The sequence below is a fragment of the Leopardus geoffroyi genome, chromosome D3 (assembly GCF_018350155.1).
Source record: "Leopardus geoffroyi isolate Oge1 chromosome D3, O.geoffroyi_Oge1_pat1.0, whole genome shotgun sequence".
Taxonomy (NCBI): domain Eukaryota; kingdom Metazoa; phylum Chordata; class Mammalia; order Carnivora; family Felidae; genus Leopardus; species Leopardus geoffroyi.
This window is the reverse complement of record NC_059339.1, coordinates 37,279,421-37,300,800: the sequence shown is the minus strand read 5'-3', so window position 1 is coordinate 37,300,800 and position 21,380 is coordinate 37,279,421. Positions and strand designations below refer to the sequence as shown.

Here is a 21,380-nt window from a genome sequence, read left to right as displayed (position 1 = left end):
ATCAGTCTTTCTCACTTGTCTTATTTCAAATGTCTCCCCCCCCCAAACAAAACAAAACAAAACAAAATAAAACAAAACAAATGTCTCCCAGGTGCTCCCTCTGCCTCCAAAAAACTCCTTATAATGCAGACACAATGATTTTTCTAAAACGGAGTTCAGTCATGCCACATATGCACCTTACTTGAAATTCCAAAATGTTTTCCCATTTCCCTGAGGATAAAATCCCACTGCTTAATATATAAGCTCTCTTGTAAGGCCCCATGGCCTGATTTGCTTCTCCTTCCCTCTCTAGCTTCAGCTCTCGCTATTCCCTCTTTATAATCTATACTGTAAAAGGGTTTAGATTCACTCAGTCTCTTTTCAACATGCTACACCATCCTCTTTTTTTTTTTTTTTTTGAGAGAGAGGGAGAGAGAGAGAGGGTGTATGCGAGCGTGGGAAGGGCAGAGGGAGAGGGAGAATCTTAAGCAGGCTCCATGCTCAGTGCAAAGCTCCATCCCAGGACTGTAATATTGTGACCTGAGCCAAAATCAAGAGCCACTTCAACCTACTGAGTCACCTAGGCACCCATATACCATCCTCTTTCAATTCATAGGTTGTTAGAAATAGTAACATTTCTAATAGTAATATTTATTTAATAGTAATATTTCTGTTAGAAACAGCCCTCTTCTCTGTGCCTCTCCCTGCCTTCCCCACTGTTAAGGGCTGAAGTGTGTTCCCCCAAATTCATATGTTGAGGTCCTAACACCCAGTACCTCAGAATGTGACTGCATTTGGAGATAGGGCTTTTAAAGAGGTAATTGAATTAAAATGGGATTATTCCAGTGGACCCTTACCCAGTCTGACTAATCTTACAAGAAGAGGAAATTAGGACACATAGTGGCACAAAGGGAAGACCACATGAAGACGCAGTGAGAAGATGGCCATCTTCAAGCCAAGGAGAGAGGCCTCGGGAGAAATCAACCTGCTGACACTTTGATATTAGTCTTGTAGCCTCTCAGACTGTGAGAAAATACATTTCTATGTGAAAGCCACCCACCCTGTGGAACACTGTTAGGACAGCCCTAGCAAAGTAACGTATCTGTAGTGAATCCACTCCCATTCTTCAGGACTAAGCTTCGAAGCCACTTCATCTCAGACGTTGCCTGGGTTAGACTGGCTGCCCTTCCACGAGACACATCACATCAGGGGTGCATTGGACACTCACTGTGGGCCAGGCCCTGTTCACAGTGCTGTACCTGATGCCACGCATTTAATTCTCAGAACTACTTTAAGAGGGAGGTAGTTTTGTCATCCTACATTTACTGATGAGAAAACTGGGAGGAGAGGAGCTATCAGCCATACACTCATGTACAAAAGACCCAGTCTCTTTTCTTCAGTTCTTGTCAAGGTAGAATATTCTTAACACAAGTGTTCGAGTTTAACCCCAGTTTAGCTTTATTTACCTTATCGTAGCGTTCGTCTAACATATTGCAAATACTTGTTTCATTTTCTTCTCTGCTAGTCTCTAAGTTCCAGGAGCACAACTCTGCCTGGACTTTTTCCTGCCAATCTGCTGGCCAGTGTCCAGCTCAGCGTGTGGCCTCCTGATATCTGTGGGATGCTCCCAGCTCCGAGACTGAGGCGAGTGGGCTGCTAGAGAGGTCCTGCGTGGCCTGCAGATAGGGAAGGAGAATGGCAGCGGTGCTCTTTTAGGAGGGAGAGAGGGTGAAGGGGCAGGGGTGTGGCTGAGAGGACTCAAGTGGGCATGGCGTCTCGTAACTTCTCCCTCTTCTTTCGCTACGGTGCTTGCAGTTCTGGCTCTTGGGGTCAGGGAAGGAAAGTATGAAAGCAGGCAATTATCAAGAAATATGACATATCCATTCTGTATCCCTACATCTGGTTGACTCTCCTTTGGCTGTTTTGTTCTTTTGAAACTTTAAAGAAAGTTTTCTTCAGAAATTTAGGATATGGGTGATAAAATCTAATTGTACACAATTTAATTTGGAAAATCCATGGAAAGGGTCCACATAAACATAAAAGAGTGAGACTGAATAGCTGCAGTGAAATGAAGGGCAGAAAGCTCTGTTACTGAATGATTTGATGTTAGAAAAAAAAATACTGCAGATTGGCATGTTTTCTAGGATTTCACAAGCACTTCTTGTAATTCAGGGTCTGTTAACATTGGCAAATGGGCCTGTGTCCAGATCTGGGACCCCCGTAAGAGCTGAGCCAGGTGAGTTCAAAATTGAACTTTCAAGGTCTGAGAAACGTGTGTGTGTGTGTGTGTGTGTGTGTGTGTGTGTGTGTGTGTGTGTGTTTTGGTTTTTGGGGGGGTTTTGGGGGTGAATTTTTTTAAGCATTTAGTGTTGCCAATTAACAGGGATAGATAAGAAGAAAAGAGTCTCTGCCCTCAGAGAGTTTTCAGTCTAGTGAAAGAGGCAGATGTGAGAGCAAATAAACTTAGTGGAGGAGAAAGGGGCTGGGGTAGAATATGGTCAGGACCTGGGGCACAAAGGAGGCAGCAACCATTCCTACCTGGGGAAATAGAAGAGCTTTGCGGAGGCGGTGGCCTTTTGCAGCTGAGTGCTTGAGAGAAACACGTGAAACAAATACAGTTCCACTTAGAGGTAAAGCTCATCATTTCGCACAATTTTGGGGGCACATATAAAACTTCTCTGAGAAAAAGATCATTATCAAAAGTGACTTTTTAAAAGTTAATACTGCTGGAATCCAAGTATACCTACTTTCTAACACTAGAGTTTATTTTTATTGTATTCTTGGTGTGACTTCATTTTATTTATTTACTTCGATTCAGTAATTCATTTCAACATTTATTGAACACTTACTTTGTGCCACATACTGTTCGAGGCTCTGGTATACACACAGGTAAGTGTCTTGCCCTCCAGCTCATAATCTCAAAGAGAGACAAGTATGTAAATAAGTCATTTAGAATACAGGTGTTAATGGTACCCAACAGTAAGTGTTTAACTCTGAATAGTGAGAGAAACTGGTAAGATAGCTTGGAGATTTAGTAAGATTTTGGTAGGGTTTTGAGGGATAAATGAGATTTGGAATTTTAAAAAGAAACAGAAAAAAGAAAACCTGAGCATTAACTTTTAAATTCAGTGTTTATGGAGGGTTGTTAATATAGCATATCAAATATAATAAATGTTTAGACTAACCTCCTATACTTATCTGTACTGCAACGTATGTGACACAGGACAGGCATTTTTAGGTCTACTGTATTTATAAAGAATCTGCAAAAAAGCATAGTTTATTAATATCATCTGTATTGTCTTAGTCTTTTTATATCCAGATCAATAAAACAATAATTTAGGAAGAAGTAAGATTTTAAAAGATTTCCCCAGGGGGTGGGAGTGGGTAACATCTCTGCTGAAAGCATTTTTGTGTACCTGTTATTTTAGTGAATTTTGGTAGGACCTCGTCAGGGCACAGGAAATTTTGTGTTCTTCCCCTTAGGACTTTCCGATTAGAAAGCCATGACAGAGGGGGGCGCCTGGGGGCTCAGTTGGTTGAGTGGCCCACTTCAACTCAGGTCATAATCTCTCAGTTTGTGGGTTCAAGCCCGCATCAGACTCTGTGCTGACAGCTCAGAGTCTGGAGCCTGCTTCGGATTCTGTGACTCCCTCCCTCTATACAGCTCCCCCACTTGCACTGTCTCTCTCTTTCTCTCAAGAAATGAATACACATTAAAAAAAAAAAAAAAAAGCCATGACAGAGGATCTTACTTTTGCTGATTGAGAAAAAGAAGACATTTAGCTTAGGTGAAATGCAGAGTTTCAGACAAAGAGAAAGCTTAACAGTGTCTACTTACCATGTGTGCTAGTGGAAAACAAAACACTTATCTTTTCATTTCCCACAAAACAGGTAACTTCCTCTGCTTTCCATGAATATAGATGTAATACAGGAATTGAAATACCAGTTTAACTTACATACAAAGTAGCTTTCTAGAAAAGGAGCATTTATATTTTACTAGCATCTCATCACCATCTTTACCCAAAGATCAGTCTTTTTGTTATTTTCCCAGCATGCATCACAATGCAGTTCTATATTCAGACTCACACAAAATTGAAATAAAGATCTTTAGTAAATTAATGGCTTGTATTCATTCACCACTCAACAAATATTTCTTGTCAGGCCCTCTTCTCAGTACTGAAGATACAGTAGTATACACGACAAAATAGGTGATAATTTTCTGCTCTCATGAAGCTCACGTTCTAGGGGCAGAAAATACGTGAAAAAAACAAGTTACGTTTTAGTATGTAGTGTGTTGTGATACATGAACATAGTGGGGGGGAAATAAAGGAGGGACAAAGGAAAGGGGTGCCAGGAGACCTGGATGATGAGGGGTTGTTGCAATTTAAAATGAGGTGGGAGGGAGAGATTTACCAAGGAAAAGAATTTGAATTTAGATCTGAAGAAGACCTAATCTGCTGGAGGGAGCAGCAAGTGCAAAGGCCCTAGGGTGCCTTTTTTTCCCTCCAGGAAATAGCAAGAAGGCCAGTTTTACTGGAGTGGAGAGAATAAGGCAGCATATAGCAAGAGATGATGTGAGAGAGGTAATGGCAGGTCAGATGAGATTGGGCCATTTTAAGAACTTTTATGTATAATCCTTTGGTCTAGATATTCATCTATTTACCAAACTATATTGAACATCTATTTTGTTATCAGGGATTATATGAAGCAGTGGGGATGCAATAGCTTTGTAATACTTGACTTCAGATGTGATACTTGCTTGCAAGTAGTTTATGTTAACAGCAGAGAATTTCCTTAATAATACATGTATTGAGCATTTATGTGCCAGGCATTACCTGAAAGACTTCTGTATATTAACTCCTTTAGTATTCAAAGCATTCCTACAATATAGGTACTGTTACCTATGGCTGGGGAAACTAAAGCACACCAAAGTCAAGTGGCTTGCCAGGTTTACATGGCTAGTCATCAGCAGTACTAGGTTTCAAACCCAGGGAGTCTCACCCCAGAGTTCAGCCCTTGACCATGATGTAAAATCTAGTCTTCCAAAAGAAGCAGACTGCCTCTTACGGAGATGCCCATCTGAGGCAGGAGAGCCATGGCAGTGTGGGTGTGGTGCCAGCTTTGGAGTCTGACCTATCTGAGGAGGTACTCTGACTTCCCCTTAGATTTACATAGGCAATTCACATAACCCTTTTACCCTCAGGTTTTCTATTCCTTACAAACAAGGAGAATAACATAACGCTATAAATGTACTTTATGGGTAGATTGTCAAAATTTAATTAGAGAAATGGGAACCTGTAGCATGGTGTTTGGCCCAATCTGGGAACTCAGTAAATATTTGTGTTCTCCCCTTTCCCTTTCCATAAGTCAAATAACATCATCCAGTGATTACATGTTCCTTGCAGGTCTTCTCTTCAAAGAGAATACCCGAGCAAGTGTGATTGTTCTTGTCATATGGATGGGTTTACAGAACGAGGTTGTGTAGATAGATATAGCATCATTTTCTCATTCTAAGATATGGGGATTGTTAAGTTTTGTGTTTAGAGCTGAATTGGTGTCTTTCCGGAAACCAGGCATCTGTGCCTGACACAGCTCTACCCTTGCTTACCTGTCAATGTAACACCTTCTCACAGGCTCTTACTGTGCTGCTTGCAGATGCACTGGTAGGCTTGGGAGCGTGCTACTGTATTATTAGAGAGGCTTTTCATCCCGGCAAGTTGACCTGCTGGCCAAGAAGCTCACAGAGCCATGTTACTGTTTCCTCATGCTGTATTTTTCCTGATTCGGCATATTATACCTATAGAGACCCCCCCCAGAAAAATCATTCCCAGGAGTAGAAAACTTGTAGAAATATAAATTCCTGCCATGTGAAAGCAGGGATAGTAAACTGGCACAGCGGGAGATTATTCATCAGTTTGTACAGCAGCAGAGGTTAGCTGTCTATTCCTGTACCTCGAACATCATCGGAAGCCTAGCTGTGTAATTCTGGGAAAATTACTTAACTTTTCTGTGCCTCATATGACATCAGAAGCCTAGCTGTGCAATCTTGGGCCAATTACTTAACCTCTTTGTGCCTCTTACAGAGTCAGAAGCCTTGCTGTACAATTCCTCCTCTGTAAAATGATGTTAGTAATAGTATAATCTCATTGGGTAAGTACCAAGGATGAGATTAGTTAGTATATGTGAAGTGCTTAGAATGCTAATTGGCACCTAGCAAACATCGAAAATGTTTTACTATTGCTATCATTATTTTAAGTCCAGCATGGCATCTTGATTGTACATGTCTCCCTATGAAAGTCTAGACTAGAAAGTTTGGCTTCCTAATAGAAGAAACATCAACACTTGAGAAAAATAAAAGTAGTTTCATTTATTAATGGCCACTAATGATCAAAACTAAAGACATGATCTAGTAGGTACGGCATATAACTCACATAACTTGTAAATGGAAAATTGTGCTTAAATTTGTTGTTCTTCCCTTGTTGAATATATATCGATATTATAGTGTATATGTTATAAAATATAAACAATAAAGGCTTTGCTCATAGGCTGCATTGTTTGTTTCTTGTAGAAGAATTACCAAAGTCTATTGTTTACAACCGAAGCCTACCTAAGAGCTGTGGAAAATGGGCAATAAAATCAAGCTTTAGTGGAAGTACAACATAAAAGCAACAATCATCCTGTGACTTAATGCCCTCACTACGTAGTTGAGTTAATAGTCATTGGCACATAACTGCTAATAGTCAAAGCTGGCTGTTCACAGCTTACTGTAAACAAGAACTATTTGCTGTCCTGGGTTTAGAGCACATTTCCTCTGACAATCATTTTGCTTCTTTTGTTCTCACTATTCATTTGGGACCATTTGTGTTGTCAAGGAAGCTCTAGTTTCACTTCCAGACTTTTATTCCAAAGAGATGAGTTGGTATCTTTGATATGTATTAAAACTCATTTTAAAGCTTGCTTGTAATTAAGGGTATTAGCTAATTAATAATTTTGCACTGATTATGCAGGTACTATTACTTTAGTAATATACATTCACCTTTCATTTCCCTCTCCTGCTACACCTGTTACTGTGAGGTGTCTTTTGGGTTTTTTACCCTTACTGGCAGAAGGACTGAATTGAAGATAAAAATCTGTCGGCATTTGCCAGCCGAAAAAGCTGAAGTTATGACACTGGTGAGGCTGGTTTTCTTTTGCTCATGAATAAATCACTGCCATATGGAAAGTGCAATAAAATCATGAGTCAGTATTCAAAATGTTACTGTTAATAGAAGGACCATTGCAAGACAGAAAAGACAGAAGCAGTAAGTTTTGAGCAATAGCTAGTATTTCCTTTGGTCTCTTTGTCTCAGAGATTAAACTTGAAGTTTGTCTAGAAATGGCACTAGAATTATTCTTTTATTTCAGCAAAAACAGTTAAAATTGGGTTGTTCAACCAAAATTGTACCAATTTCATCTTACAGTGAGGTCTTGTTTAATTAATTATAATACTACGGTAACTTGGCTGCCTCTCTCTGGCTCCTCCCACCCTTCTGAGCCTCCTTAATCCTACTCATCTTTTCTTTCATGTCGCTTACTATCTTCTTAACTACTACGTAACTTACTTATTTCTTGTCCTTATCATTTTTATCTGCATTACTAGAGTTAAACTCTCTGAGGGTGAAGGTCTTTTCTTGTTCACTAATGAATGTCAAGAATCATGTCTGAGAATCCTGCCTGGCATATAGTGAACTACTCAGTAAATATTTGTTTGATGAATGAAAATTATGCCTAAGTCTTCTCTTTGCATAAAGTCACTTTTACTGCATGTTAAAAGGAACTGTGTTATATACTACACTGTATATTGGAAGACTCATGGGAATTATTTTCATTAAGATTTCCATGCTTCTCGTAGTGTACTTGTACAAAAAAAATCTTGAGGAGGCAATAATAAAATTCTGCTTAAAGTTATCTTTAATGGCTTCCCATTGTTTATGGATAAGGACTGAAACCCTTCCCGTGCCAGAAGGTTCCCATCTCCTGGCCATATCCACCTTTCCAGCTCCATCTGTGCTCGTGCCATTTCTTCAAGCTGCTCAGATGCCCCACACTCCCCACTGCCGCATTTGTCCTGCCTGTACTGTCCTCCTGGCCATCAACCTCACCACCCTGTGCACTAGTTGGGTCCTACTCATGTGGCCAATCCCAGCTCAGGCAGCTTTTCCTCAGGGAAACCTTCACTTGCAATGACGTTTATCACCCTTTTTTAATTGCAGCCGTATGATTGGTCTCCCTTTCAGAGAGCAGTCTTGAAAAGGGCTGAGAATGTCTGTCTTTGCTGCTCATTGTATCTCTTGTCTTCACCACAGGTCCTGGTACCTGGTAGATTCTTAAGGACATTTGTTGAATGAAGGAATAGTTTCTTCTACGTCAGCACTAGACCAATCTGAATGAAGCATGCCTTTGTTAGCTGAGATTCTACTTAGGCCCGAGGATGAATTTACTCTCCATTTCCTTCTCCTTAGCTTCTCTCTCTCCCTCCCTGCCATCCCTGCCCCCACTGTGTAAAGCTGACTGAAAAATTGCCTTAATCAGTTATACTGCCATTATTACTACTTAATAGAACTAGAACAAGAAAATGTGGAAATCAGATAAGTTGGTATTTCTGAAGAAAGGCACTTTATAAATAAAAGGCTTATGTTGTTTTGTGTTTATGGGTCGTATGTAGCCTAATTGGGCAAGACAAGTACCCTTGATACTGAGATAGAAACCTCTGTGATAGAGCATTTACCTACAAAGCTGAAGTCCATTGCTAAACTACTGCAATCTGGCATTGTTGCCACTACAGGAAGATTTCTCATTTGCAAAAGACAAATGTTGATGTATAAAAAATAGTCAGAATGGTGACTGGCTTTACCTCGATGTTCAATAGGATCAATAACATTGGTTTCTGTCAGCATTTTTCTTCTTAAAATACCCATCGTGTAGCAATCTAAATGGGCATTTATGGATTTAATCCATTTTGTTTTACTATTTGTTGGAAGTTCTATGAAATGAACTGCATGGTGTGTGTGTATTGAGGAGTCACTTAGCTAAGAGTGATTCTAACTGTTGGCCGGGATCTGAATCTCACCATGACTTTATATTTTCTGCTTTTTGAGTGTGCAGAAACTTACCTGACTGAGAGTGTGGGGGATAAAGGTAAACAGGAAGTGAAGGTGTTTTTAGAAAGTAAAATTCTGCATTAGTTTACATACACATGATATAAATAAGCCCACTATGAAATTTTTTTTAAACAGGAGAAAAATCTAATTTCATTCATATCAGGAGTCCACACAGACACGAAGTTCCCACTGTGAATGTTTTAGAATGAACAGAGTGATGTTTGACCATTTCAGTAAATCTTTAAGTGAAAAAGAAAAATTTAGTGAAACTAGTGAAACTTGAAAAGTTTTTTTGTGATATGAGGATAAGAAGTGTAAATTGTAAGATAGCCATCTGCCTGTGAAAAACATTTTTATATTAGCAAATTTGGGTATTCAGGTAGATCTCCAGAATATACCTGAAGAAGAGTCTACTATATAATCTACTATCTTAATCACCCATTGCTTTAGCAACTGAAAAGGAAAACAAGTAAAGCTAATACTGATTCTTAGTCATAAAGTGAGTTTGACTCCGTGCAATAGCGATGTTTACATCTGTGCTAAGGGAAAATTGAAAGTAACTTCAAGACTTCCACCATATACACAGATAGGATAAAGCACCATTAATCTTTGCCATCAGATTGTTCCTAATCACCACAGGAATAGCTCAAGACAATAAACTGTGTCTTAATAGAGAGGCCTGAGCGCTGAGTTCACAAGAGGATGTCTCCTTTCCCTGCTATAATCAAGGGATTCCTAGCCAGGGACTAATCTGGCCTTGGCGTTTTGCAGTAGCCTGTTCATCTTCAGAAGCTTCAAGGCTCTACCTTCTGAGGTTGCAGTGTGCTCTCTGACCAACTGGGTATGAACGATATACTAGCCCACTGAACAAGCTGAGACCCTTAGATCCTGTTTCCAAGCCTGCCTTGGAATTCAAATCAATCATAACTTCTTGTAAGGTCACTCTGCATGCTTTGTCATTAGTTTTTCTATATTAGCAACAAGGGTATTTAAGATGTCACTTTAATAGAATCGCTATGCCTAATCAATTCAAGTCTGCAAGCAATTATTTGACTAACTACATGTTATAGCCCAACCTAGTTGCTAAAAAATGGTAGCATTAGAGATTGTATTGGGGTGCCTGGGTGGCTCACTTTGTTAAACGTTCACCTTCAGCTCAGATCATGATCTCACGATCTGTGAGTTTGAGCCCTGTGTCAGGCTCTATGATGATAGTTCAGAGCCTGGAGCCTGCTTCAGACTCTGTCTGTTTCTCTCTCTCTCTCTCTCTCTGCCCCTCCCCCACTCACACTCTGTCACTGTCTCTCTCTCTCAAAAATAAACATTAAAAAAATAGAAAATAAAAAGAAATTGTAGGCACTATAGGGCACCTGGTTGGCTCAGTTGATTAGGCATCTGACTCGATTTCAGCTTAGGTCATAATCTCATGTTGTGAGATTGAGCCCACTTCTAGCCCTGAGCTGGGTGTGGAGCTTGCTTAAGATTGTCTCTCTCAGTCTCCCTCTCCTTCTGCCCCTCCCCTGCTCTCTCTCTCCCTCTCTCTCTCTCAAAAAAAAAAAAAAAAAAAAAAAAAAATTTGCAGGCACTTGCTGTGTACCAGCCATTTTATTGCATCATCTTAGCCAGTGAAACAATGTATTTAACCAGGAGGGTCTGTACTATTGAGTTTAAATCAAATGACCAGTGTAAATGTAAGTCTTTATCTCCAACAGAAGACTTATAGTGACATAAGAAAAAATATGGGGCACCTGGGTGGCTCAGTCAGTTGAGCGTCCAACTTCGGCTCAGGTCATGATCTCGCGGTCTGTGAGTTCAAGCCCCGTGTCGGGCTCTGTGCTGACCGCCCAGAGCCTGGAGTCTGTTTCAGATTCTGTGTCTCCCTCTCTCTCTGACCCTCCCCCGTTCATGCTCTGTCTCTCTCTGTCTCAAACATAAATAAACGTTAAAAAAATTTTTTTAGAAAAAATATGACACAACGGTAGTACTGCTGTAGACATTAGCAGTCAGATACGAGATGTCATCAGCTAGTACTAGATTTGGTTTCTCTTGTTTTCTGGAGGATTTCTGTGTTTGTGTTTGTGAACAGGGTTGGTCTGTTGGTTTTAGATTTTGTCATGTCTTTGTATGGGTTTCCTATCAGGAGAATTCTGATTTCTTACAGTGGATTGAGAGGAGTTCCCTGTACCTCCCATTTCCTGTGCAGGTTTGGTATTTTTTCATTTTTAAATGATTTTGTGAGGCCGTTTAGGCCTGGAGCTCTCTGTGGCAGGCTTCTAAATTATGAATTCAGTTTCTTTAACAAATATGGGTAGGTTCCATTTCTTCCGCTGTCAGTTTTAGTAATTTATATCTTTTAGGGAATTTGTCCATTTTATGTAAGCTGTTGAATTTCTTGGCATATGATTGTTTATAATATTCCATTATTTTTCATTTGCTATCTGTAGGATTTTTAGGATATCCTCTTATTTCCTCCACAATTCTGGTAATTTATGTCTTCTTTCCTTTTTTATTGATGAAATTCCTACAAATTTATCTGTTTCACTCCTCTTTTCCAAAACCCAGGTTTTAAAAAACTTATTTTCTCTATTTTTTTTACCTGTTTACTCTTTGTTTCTGTAATTTACATTCTTAATTATTTCTTTGATTTATTTGGGGCTTAACTTTTTCTTCTTTTACTAGGTTCCTAAGATGGAAGCTTAGATCATGGATTATTGACTTCTCTTATTTGTTTGTTTGTTTGCTTGTTTGTTTAGAGAGAATGAATCCCAAGCAGGCTCCACACTGTCAGTGCAGAGCCCCACATGGGGCTTGATCTCATGAACCATGAGATCATGACCTGAGCTGACATCAAGAGTTAGACACCTAACCGACTGAGCCACCCAGGCATCCCTAACTTCTCATATTTTTAATATAAGAAGTTAATGCTATATTACCTCTAAGGACTGCATTAGCAGCATCCCACAAATATTGAATTGTATGGTTTTGTGTGATGATGCTGTAGTTTTTGTATTATTCAGTTAGGTTTTTTTTTTTTGTTTTTTGTTTTTTTTCCCTTAGGATTTCTTCTTTGATCTTTGGGTTATTTAAACACATATTGTTTAATTCCCAATATTTGGGGCTTTTCTAGATCTCTTTTTCCAATTTCTAAATAAATTCCATTATGGTCAGAGAGCATACTTTATGAGTTAAGTCCTTTAAAATTTATTGAGATTGGTTTTATGGACAAGCATATGGTTTATCTTGGTAATGTGCACTGTGAGTTTTAAAAGAATGTGTATTCCACCCTTTGGGGTGAGAGTATTCAATAAATATCCATTAAGTTAATTTGGTTGATGCTGTTGTTTAACATTTCTATATTTTTCCCAATTTTCTGGTTACTTGTCGTTACTGAGAGAGAGGTATTGACATCTCTAGCTGTAACTGGGATTTGTCTGTTTCTCCTTTCAGTTCTGAGAGTTTTGACTTCAAATATTTTGAAGTGTGATTTATTGTATCCATATTTAAGGGTAGGTTGTTGGGTTCTCTTTATAAAATAAGCTTTTTCTCATGAAGAAATAATGCTCTTTGTCCTCAGTCATATCCCTTGTTTCAGAGTTGTGGCTGCCATAGAGTTGTGCTATTCAGACATCCTTTCCAAAAAGTAGTATACTTAGCCCATGACTTTAGCTGCCATACTTTTGGGATCTGCCACATATTTCTGCTGTAGCTGTGCTCTCCCCAGGACACTCCCTATTCGTGATGGAGCACAACAGGGTACTAGAGTTGGGCCATTTTTGACCAATGCCAGCTCTTCTACTGAGCTGTATCTGCTGGGGACTGCCCATCAGCCTGGCTGAGACTTTCTCCCACTTGCACTGCAGCCTGAGGCCCTCCCGACCCAAATCTTCTTTCCCCTTCTCTCCTTTCACCGGTGTCAGATCAGCAATCATATCTGAAGATCTTTCCCTGTCCAGTCCTGCTCTTTCTCACCTTTGTCTTTCACAAATGGTTTCCCCAAATAAGTCTCCTGAACCTCCGATTTAGTCTTGACATCTGCTTCCCTGGGACCCAAACTACCACAGAAGTCTGCTTTGTCTGAATTAATATGGCCGCCCAAGCTTCCTTAGGCTTAATATTTGCATGGTAAACTTAGTCCATCATTTTACTCTGTGTGTTTATAATTAGTGTGTTTCTTGTAGGCAGCATATGTGGTTGGGTTTAATCTACTATCTTTAAAAAAAAATTTTTTTTAATGTTTATTTATTTTTGAGAGAGAGACACGCACACAGAATGTGAGCAGGGGAGGGACAGAGAGAGGGAGACACAGAATCCGAAGCAGGCTCCAGGTGAGCGGTCCACCCAGAGCCTGATGCGGGGCTCGAACTCACGAATCGCAAGATCATGACCTGAGCCAAAGTCGGACGTTTAACTGACTGAGCCACCCAGGTACCCTGGGTTTAATCTGTTACCTTGCTATATGTTTTCTATTTATCCCATCTGTTCTCTTTCCTGGCCTTTTTTGGGATTATTTGTGTATATTTTTTTATATTCCATTTATCTCCATTCTTATAGCTGTTTGTTCATTATTTTTAGTGGTTACTCCAGAGTTTACAGTATTCCACTTTAGCTTTTCACTTTTCACCTTCAAATAATATATCATTCATGTGGTACGTAAGAACTTTATGATTTTATGCTTTCATTTTCTCCTTCCTATCCTTCATAATATTACTGTCATGCATTTTATTAAGTACATATGTCAAAAACCTTATAATACATTGTTATTATTTTTTGTTTTGAACAATTATATTTTAAAGAAATATAATAAGGAATGCTTTTATTTTACATATGCTCACATATTTACAAATTTCCACACTTTTAATTCTTTTGTGCAGTTCCAAGTTTCCATCTGGTATTATTTTCTTTCATGAAAAACTTGCTCTAACATTTCTTGTAGTGCAGATCTGCTGGCCACGAATTCTTTGTACTTTTGTTTATCTGAGATAGTATTTATGAAGTCTTCGTTTTTGAACGATTTTTCACTGGATATAGAATTTTAGGATGACCTTTTCATTTTTCTTTCAGCACTTTAAAGATGTCATCCAACTGCTCTTTGCTTGTATTGTTTTAATGAGAAGTTGGCAGTCATTCTTATTGTTGCTCTTCTGTTCATCACGTCTGTTTTTTCCACTCTGCTGCTTTTGATGTTTTCCCTTTATCTTTGTTTTGTATTATCTTTGTTGGGGCTCACTGAATTTTTTGGATTTCTGGTTTGTAGTTTTCATTGAATTTGGAAAAATTGCAGCCATTATTTCTCTATCTCATTTTTATCCTGTGACTCCCCCCCCCCCCCGCCCCCGCCATCCTAGGACTCAAGTAACATATGTGTTAGACCACTTGGGGTCATCCTGCACATCACTGAGACTCTGTTCATTTTTTGCAGCCCTTTTTCCCCTCTGTGTGTTGAAGTTTGACTATTTTCTGTATTGTCTTCAAATGTGCTGGTCTTTTCTGAAGTTAATCAATGTCCTGATAATTGCATCTAGTATATTATCATTTCAAATCATTTTTCATTTCTGTTGTTATATGTTGAGTATATTTATAATTGTCTTGTGTGTCAATTCCTCACCTCTGTCCTTTTGAGTCTGTTTCTATGTCTCATTTTCCTGCTTCTTTGTATGTATAGTTTTGTTTTGTTTTTTTACTGAATACTAGATCTGTGTTTTGTTTGTCTGCAGTAGCCTTTACTGTATGGTGGATTTAGCCTACAACTCAACTGATACTAAAGTTTCATACTTCTGGGGTTAGGACCTGAATCCTCAGGCGCTGAACGTAGACTTTCTAGTCTGACTATTAAAAACTCATGTGGGGGTGCCTGAGGGGCTCAGTCAGTCAAGCATCCGACTTCGGCTCAGGTCATGATCTCACGGTTCGTGGGTTCGAGCCCCACATCAGGCTCTGTGCTGACAGCTTGGAGCCTAGAGCCTGCTTCTGATTCTGTGTCTCCCTCTCTCTCTGCCCCTCCCCTGCTCATGCTGTCTCTCTCTGTCTCTCAAAAATAAATAAATGTAAAAAAAAAAAAATTAAAAACTCATGTGTCTCCTTGCTCTTTGCAAACTCTGTGAATCCTTTAACTTAAAGATCCTCACTTGGTTTTTGTCCAGCATTGTGAAGTTAACCCTGTTTATATGTGACTTACCATTTAGCAACAAACTCAGGGAGACCCATATATGGATTTCTTGAGCCCTTTGTCTGCATAGCTCCTTCCTGTCTTATACTTGTCCTAGAAAATTCCATCTGCCTTAGCCTCTGTGAACTCTGTTCTGTGTCCCCTTAATTCAGACCCCAGTATTCCTGGGTTTCCTGTCACTGCCCTGCCAGTCTGGAATGTGCATGCAGGATGGAAGCTGGGGTAACTACAGAGTTCACCTCAGTTGTTCCCTTTCTCTCAGGATCACATCTTGTACTTTCTTCTAACATTTATAAGCAGTTTTTCACATATTTTATCCAGTTTTCTAATTGTATGGCAGGAAGGCTACTGCAGTCCCAGTTAATCCATCATGGTGAGAACCAGAAATTTCAGTTTTTATGAATATTCTGGATGTTTTCTTTTACATAAGGTAGACTTTGAGAACATTCTGTTGTTGAACAAGAAGCGATTTTTTGCAGAGACTCCAAGGGCATTTACTATGCCCTGGGTTGGCACAGGCTAAGATTGGACATAGCACTGTGGTTGGGCATTTCAGAAAGAAGGGGGTAAGGCAACTGGGAGATAAAGGGTGGCAGTGGGCCCTTTTCTTTCCAGGTACCCTTGCCCCAATCATAAATCAAGGACAACCTGTACATTCAAACTATTCCAAGAGAGGAGTGTCCTGCTGAAAAATTCTGTGTCTCTTATTTATGGATGGAACTTCCTTTCTCTATTGAATGTTCATGGCAATTTAAGTATTTATTTTTTTATATATATAATTTTTTTAATGTTTATTTATTTTTGAGAGAGTGAGAGAGAGACAGAGTTACAAGCAGGGGAGGGGCAGAGAGAGAGGGAGACACAGAATCCGAGCAGGCTCCAGGCTCCAAGCTGTCAGCACAGAGCCTGACGCGGGGCTCAAACCCACGAGCTGTGAGATCATTACCTGAGCCAAAGTCAGACACTTAACTGACTGAGCCACCCAGGCACCCAAATTTAAGTATTTCTTTTAATCTTTTTCTTCAGCATCAGTGCTATTTATTTGAGGACTTCTGAAAGCCAGGTGCTCTGTTAGGGATTTGTACTAAATCATTTATTTTTATAAAATGTCTCAGGAGGCAGGCACTAATATGACCTCTGTTTTATCCATGAGTAAAGCAAAGTGTAAAAGGATTAACTTTGCCCAAGCTCACGCAGTGTGCAAGTGGCAAAGCCAGTTGAACCTATGTCCTTCTTCCTTCGTGCCCTGCACTCTTGATATTGAGGTATACGTTCCCCCTTAGTACACACTACCTTTGTACCATAGCTACTTCTATACGTGTCTTACCAGTTCATGAGTTGATTGAGAATAGGAACCCTGTGCTTACACATCTTAGGTCTTCAGTGTTTAGCAGAACCCCTGCCTAGAGCAAGTTGAAAGGGAGAAAAGGAGGGGCAAATATCATCTTTATCTCTCACTTTGGAAAAGAAATAGTCTGATAATTAACTTGCTGTTGAAATACTTCCTTATCAGTAAGACTGATCTTTTGATGTAACTTTTTTTACTTACTTTCTTCATCATTAATCATAGGCGCTAGAGTCAGCTCACAGGAAATCAGCTGTCCTATAAAACAACAGATGGCAAAAAGGAAAAATTCATGATTCTTCTGTTGTGCAGTGTATATGCCTACTTAATGGCAGACTTTGGGATAATGTGTTCCATGATGTTTGCTCCTTTTAGTCATACCTATAAATTATCTTCCCTTAGAAGATTTATTTTATGTTTTATAGCATAAGTGTTTATTAAAATAAGATACATGGTAGTCTCAAATAATAATATTAATAACATAGCAAAACCTTCCAGTCAGTAACTTGAAGTTATCTTTTTATTTGCTAGTCTAATACACAGTGATATCTTGATTAAGTCTGCCAGGAACCAGGGCAATAAAGCTGTTCTACAGGAAATGGCTGACGGTACATCAGCATCCCCAGGGGAGGGTGTCTGGGCTTTCAGGTGGGTCTCCCAAAGGTTCTTCTTACATTAGATGGCTGTTGGATGGCAGTTTCCACAATTTGTTCTCCTCCCCCAGGGTCAAATGTACATGTTCCAGGAGGCATTTAAGCCACATCTGATAACCCTTGTAGTTGAACTTACAAGCTCCCTGTAGACTGGTATTTGTCAGGCTAGAGGCTACATGTAAGGTGAGAAAGTCTTGCTGCTGGAAACTGTCAAAAATCTATTTCAGAACTTCTTTAGAGTCTGTAATTACTCAATTAAAAAGGCCTTTACCCCCAGGGAAGTTGCGTGCGAGGTGCAGGAGGGGATATGTGGAAAACAACGCGTCACAATGTCTGAAACTTTGAGCTCAGAAAAACGGAGTATCGGAACCTGTTAAAGGCAGGAAATTCTGTTTTTATTTGACCACCACGCTCTGTTCTTCAGGGATTCTTTCTCGTTGGCCAAAAGCTATACAACTTTCAGGTTCAGTGATTATGAAATGCTTCCTCATATTGCGGAACCAAAATGACTTCATTCAGAGTGAGAAACTTTAAATCTTTATTTCCCATTTTTAACACTTGCAAAAAGATCTGTATAAGCTCTTGTTCTGTCTATAAAGTCAAGAGAGCCAAGAGAGAGGGCAGGGAGGAGAGAAAAAGGGTGCGGAGGGTCCTATTTCCCAAGCAACGCAAGAGAACTCCTTAGAAGTAAGAGGGAATTATGTTTCACGTGATCTTTTAAGATGCAGAATCTTTCCTCTCTTGGTAAGTTTATAAGATGGACAAGTATCCACTAGAGTTGCTGTCTTCTTCGTGCATGGTAGATTAATGGGCAGCCATCAAAGAATTGATTTTTAGTCTCTCTTAGCCTGAACTGGCCTGAACTGGCCTGAACTGGATTCAGGCAATGATGTGAAGGCTCAAAACTAAATCTCTTGTTTCAGATCCCTGAGACTATCCTGTCTCCCAGCATGTTGTTATGTTATATTAAACATTAGCAGTTGGATCGTAAGACCCACAAGAGACCACACATTTGTATCCTCATTGTCTGGGTAATGCTTTTAAAAAAATCAATGAGTCCTTATCACATCCCACCGCCACCACTGGAGGACGTGAAGGGCACCAGAGGAAAGGAGTTTCCATTTTTAACAGAAACAGGCCTGAGGAAGGATTTTAGGTATATTCTAAATTAAACTCTTTGTCAGTGAATTAATTCATACTGATTTTGTACCTCATATCCATGTTGTAAAAAATCTGTACATTAACCATCTTCATATATTTGAACAGGGTGATCTAACAGAACATAGAGTTGTATTTATGTCAACTGTTGTTAAGGGCCCCAACTTGTCTTAAAATTCTATAGCATTGCATTTTTCCTGGGATGTTTTTCTAGAGAAAAAAATTGTGGTTCATTCATTAATTCAGTAAGTATTCATTATAGGCTTACTGTGTATAGAGCATTGTGGTTTATTTTGTCTGAAATTATGCATTTATCTCTTCATTTATTTATTTTTTATTTATTTATTTTTTTTTATTAAATTTTTTTTTTTTCAATGTTTATTTATTTTTGGGACAGAGAGAGACAGAGCATGAACGGGGGAGGGGCAGAGAGAGAGGGAGACACAGAATCGGAAACAGGCTCCAGGTTCTGAGCCATCAGCCCAGAGCCCGACGCGGGGCTTGAACTCACGGACCGTGAGATCGTGACCTGGCTGAAGTCGGACGCTTAACCGACTGCGCCACCCAGGCGCCCCACTCTCTTCATTTATTTAAAAACAAGTACTTATTGCAGGTTAATAAATGTTAAGTGCTATTCTTGGTCCTGGGAATCATTATTAAGTATTCATTACCAATGGGGAAGTCAGACAATACACAAGTAAACAAATGTATACATAATATAATTTTGGAGAGAGGAGAGGAGATGTATTAGGTCATTGCATTCAGCTACTAATGTCTGATACTATGTAATAGCAGCTGGGAAATTGGATGCCATGATGCAATGACAGCATGATCTTGACTTTTATATAAGGCAAAATATGGGGTCTTTTACAGTTATGAGGTTCTCAGAGTAGACACATAAAGTGCTTGTTATTAGTCCCATTTATTCAGACAAAAAAAGTGAGGCTTTGAGAAGAGAGATTGGATGAATTTCATATGGAAGGCCCAGGAAGATCGGATGAATTTCTTTACTTAAAGCTAGCAAATTGCAAAGGTTTTCTGAATCAAGTCTTTGCCTTCTGACCCTCAGTTGCATGGTTTTTTGTCTGCATTACTACTTGATACATGTTGGAATAATTATCTACAAATTCTTTTGTTTCTGCATTTCAGGTTTAAAATCTTTCTGGAGTCAAGACTCACCAAATCACTCTAGATACAGTGTGTTTGCTTTTGACTTTGGAAGTACTTTTAATAAAGCCTCCTATCTGCTTAGCTGGGGAAAGAAGGAAAGGGGGAGAGACTGTGTCCAAAAATTGCCCTCACACACTCCACGGGTTTTCATAAATCTCAGGCTTCTTGAGGCTGATTACACTTTGCAGTCTTCCTTAGGAAATGGGTGAAAATTGGAGCTGGGACACAAACAGGAAGGCTGGGAGGCAGATCTGTCCTGCAGGCACTATTTCTTTAAATAGTTACCGTGCAGTGGGAATTAGTTTACCACTTAGACAAGAAACTCCAATACCCTTTGTTTCTTGGCGGCTGAGCTGGAGGCAGCTAGTGCTGTCCTGTCCCGGAGGGGGAGGCAGTGCTCAGAGGGTGTGTGGTGGTGGATGTGGGTTGGAGGATGGCCTCCCCACCTCTGGGCCATGAGGACACACGGTCGCACAGATGTTCTATGCTTCTCCCTTAAGAATATCATCCGTGAGACTTTTAACCTCCTAAAAGGTAAGGTACAGAGCACTTCCTAGATCAGTAACTTGGGCTGCAGGCTTCTTTCCGCAGACTGATTCTTTTAAGAAGGGAGAGAAAAGGGTAGGTAAATGGTTGCTGTAGCTTTTTTAAAATCCATTTTAAGTGAATGTATAAGTGGGGCTTATGGTTTTATTAGTGGGTTATAGGTACATAATGTTAAGCGATTGTAAACTGGTTTTTTATCCTTTCAAAGAAGATTTTTGTTACAGTGTGGATGTAAGTTTCTAAAGCTCAACTGTAGAAGGAGAGCACATAAGCACTGTTACTAATTTGGGAAGATTAGTTAAAATGGAATATTAATAGATGCATAAAAATTAATGTCTTAGAGATCTTTTGATTCTCCTGCTTTTGAGCAGGAGCCTTTAAACTCCAATCCAGTCTTTCCTGATAATCATCTACTTTTGGAAACATCTCCTGAGGTAGCCTCCATTACCCAAGCCAGTGCTTCCACTCTTTAGTGGAATTCATGTATTTCTTTGGTCAGGCTGCTGAGTCTCTCCTCTTGTTTTCCACATTGGGAGAAGGCGCGCCAAGCAGAAGCAGCTGTGTTTGTGGCCCTGGTCCTAGAGAAGCCAGGTGGGTGGAGTGCCCATTATGTACGTGCCCTACATAAAAGTACTGTGCCTGCGACTTCTGTGTGCCACATTTGTCCATTTCTTCTCATCTTTTCCCGGCCTCTGCATACTCCTCCCTCATGCACCTTCTTGGAGAAATCAGTACCTGTGTTAGAGCATACCCTCAAAGCCATCCATTAGTCTGATTCACGGCAAGCAGAAGGTCTATTTCAAGAAACACAAATGCATGCCCTTTCCAGAAAGGATTCCACAGTGTCTATTAACCTACTTTCATGTTTAATTTTTAGAGTATTATTATCCACAGAGCCCCTTTGGCAGTGACTCCTTATTCGTTCGTTCTTTCTTTCTTTCTTTCTTCCTCTCTTCCTCCCTTGTTTTTGTCCTTTGCGTTGTCTTTCAGAGGAAGGGGAGGTATTAGGAAGGGTGGTTTTGTTGTTTATTTGAATTTCATTTCCTTCAAATTAGAATCATTTGCTTCAGACTGTTCTAGGTTCTTTTTAGTTAAGTAGCATCATCTTTTGTTTTGCCACTGTGTTTATAGTTTCTTTATTGTTTTAAATTTTTTTTACTAGTGTATTTTGTAATCAGCGGTAAATTCTACTTTAGCCCTATTGAACTGTCTTTTTAGATTGG

General features: G+C 39.6%; 1 protein-coding gene across 9 annotated transcripts in view; it reads left to right on the top strand.

Annotated features, from left to right (window-relative positions):
• ARHGAP28 (Rho GTPase activating protein 28) overlaps positions 1-21,380 on the top strand; it is a 228,510-nt gene that overhangs the window by 65,125 nt on the left and 142,005 nt on the right. Inside the window, exon 1 of one of the 9 annotated variants that reach the window (XM_045458486.1) lies at positions 20,020-20,145. The exons of the other annotated variants lie outside the window; for them this stretch is intronic. The gene's annotated coding sequence lies outside the window, so the exon portion shown is untranslated. Of the gene's footprint in view, positions 1-20,019; positions 20,146-21,380 lie in introns of those variants that run through there. 9 annotated transcript variants of the gene reach the window in all.